Source organism: Portunus trituberculatus, chromosome 29, assembly GCF_017591435.1.
Source record: "Portunus trituberculatus isolate SZX2019 chromosome 29, ASM1759143v1, whole genome shotgun sequence".
NCBI lineage: Eukaryota > Metazoa > Arthropoda > Malacostraca > Decapoda > Portunidae > Portunus > Portunus trituberculatus.
This window is the reverse complement of record NC_059283.1, coordinates 12,158,445-12,160,944: the sequence shown is the minus strand read 5'-3', so window position 1 is coordinate 12,160,944 and position 2,500 is coordinate 12,158,445. Positions and strand designations below refer to the sequence as shown.

At 41.6% G+C, this 2,500-nt stretch overlaps 1 protein-coding gene across 16 annotated transcripts in view; it reads right to left on the bottom strand.

Annotated features, from left to right (window-relative positions):
- LOC123510504 (adenylate cyclase type 1-like) overlaps positions 1–2,500 on the bottom strand; it is a 292,904-nt gene that overhangs the window by 145,420 nt on the left and 144,984 nt on the right. The gene's annotated exons all lie outside the window — the stretch shown is intronic.

The following is a 2,500-nucleotide window of genomic DNA, read 5'->3' as shown; positions in this document are numbered from 1 at the left end:
ATCGTAAAAATAGTTTCTTAGCCATTTGCAGGATAGAACGTGGCAACAGTCTCTCTCTCTCTCTCTCTCTCTTCTATTGATCCGTGTCGCTTTTCGTACTTCCTTTCTCTCTTTCTCTCTTCCAATTTTCCATAAAAGCGAGCATTTTCTTAAGAATTTTCCCGCTTAAAAGGATATTATTACCTTAGGCCTCCTTCCCCTCCTATTCTTAGCCCATTTATGTGAACTTTCTTTATGGGTGACATTTCCCCATACATCAAGTCGTTATTACACTATCTTTTCATCATTATTCCTTTCCACCTTTTCGTTTCATCTATCTATTCTTTCTTCCTCCTTTTTTATTCTTTTTATTTCTTGTTCTTCCCTTCTCTTGCCTCTAATTTCTTCTTTATTTCTTTTTCTTCTTTCGTCGTAATATTGGTTTGTGTCTTTATTTTCTCTTTCTTGGTGTTTCTATTCTTTCTTCTGCCTCTTTCCTTTTTCCTTTATTATTCTTTGTTCCTTATTTCTATCATCTTTAGTGTTACCTTTCCTCTTATTCTTTTGTCTCTTTTACTTTCTCCCTTTTCGTTTTTTTTTTTTCTTAGGTTTCGCATCTTTATTTGTCTTCTTGTGTCTTACTGTCATTTCTAATTCATTATTTGTTCTCTTTTGCTATATTTATTACCATTTTTTTCATTCTCTTTTCTTTTTCCCACTCACTTTTCTCTTTCTCCTCTTCTTCGTAGTGTCATTCTGCCTCACCATTCGTTCTCTCTCACTGTCTTTATTACCCTTATTCTTATTCTCTTCCTCTTCTCTTTTCGCACTTATTTTTCTTCTCCTCCTCTTCTTTCCTCATACAATCATTCTGCTTCACTGTTCTATGTTACTGTCTTTATCATTTTCATTCTCTTCCTCTTCTCTTTCTGTACTTACTTTTCTTCTCCTCCTCTTCTTCGTACAATCACTCTGCCTCACCATTCGTTATCGTTACTTTTTATCTTCTTTTCTTCCTCTGTCGCATTTTCTTTGTCATAATTACACAGACGTTCTCCCTCGCTGTTCTTTCCTTCACAAGTAGCTTTGTAAGGCATAAAAAAAAAGCTGAATGTCTGTTTATTTATTCCTTTTTTTATATTACGTTCCTTTGACCTCCAGAACAAGTGAAAAAACTCTTCATTTCCTTACACAAGCTCAGTTTACAAAGGAATAAGAGAAATTTAAATACACTCCTTAATTTTTTTTATCTAATGTCTTTTTTCTAACCGAGAGGGAGTAAAACAAATATTCCTTTTTATGTACTGGGGGACGCTGGGATGGACTGGGGGAAGCTGGGATGCACTGGGGATAGGTTGGGATGGACTGGGGTACGCTGGGATGCACTGAGGGAGGCTGGGATGGACTGGGAAAGCCTGGGATGCACTGGGGATAGGTTGGGATGCACTGGGGGAGGCTGGGATGGACTGGGGGAGGCTGGGATGGACTGGGGGAGGCTGGGATGCACTGGAGGAGGCTGGGATGGACTGGGGGAGGCTGGGATGCACTGGGGATAGATTGGGATGCACTGGGGGGCTGGGATGGACTGGGGGAGGCTGGGATGCACTGGGGAGGCTGGGATACACTGGGGATAGGTTGGGATGCACTGGGGAGGCTGGGATGGCACTGGGGAGGCTGGGATGCACAGGTTGGGATGCACTGGGGAGGCTGGGATGGACTGAGGGAAGGCTGGGGTGCACTGAGGGAGGCTGGAATGCACTGTGGGAGGCTGGGATGCACTGAGGGAGGCTGGGATGCACTGAGAGAAGCTGGGATGCACTGAGGGAGGCTGGGATGCAATGGGAGAGGCTGGGATGCACTCGGGGGTGGGGGGGGCTGGGATGGACTGGGAGTGGCTAGGATGGACTGAGAAAGGCTGGGATCAGATTCGTAAGTAAATATAAGAAGAATAGCTAATAAAAAAAAAATCATCGCCTTTCTTTTCTTTATCCTTCACGTTTATCACTGTTGTCCTTGATATTCCTTTCTTTTAAAGTGAACAGGTATAGAAAAAGAAATAATGTCTCATGGCTAATTTTTCCACGTTTCTCCTTTTTTTTCTTATTCCTGGTTTTCCTTGTTCTTATCCTCTTTCTTCGCTGTACATGTATGGCCCACATTCTGAAGCACTTCCGCTCCTCACACCACCTTCATTATTTTTCAAAGGATTCCAGTTGAAGTGACACGGGCTTCTAAGGGCGTTTCTGTAATTCCAGTGACATGTTAAGTTTTCTGCATCATCAACAAGAAAAATACTCTTCAGAACTCGGCTAATCGTCTCTGTGTTCTATTTTCAAAGAGCTCTAGTTTAGGTGATACGAATTTCTAAGGATGTTTTTGTAATTATAGTGAGAAGTTAGTAAGATTTCTGCATCAAGAAGACAAATACTCTTTAGAATTTAGCTAATCGTCTCTGTGGTCTATTTTCAAAGAGCTCTAGTTGATAGTTGAAGTGAGACGGGTTTTTAAGGATGTTTTTGTA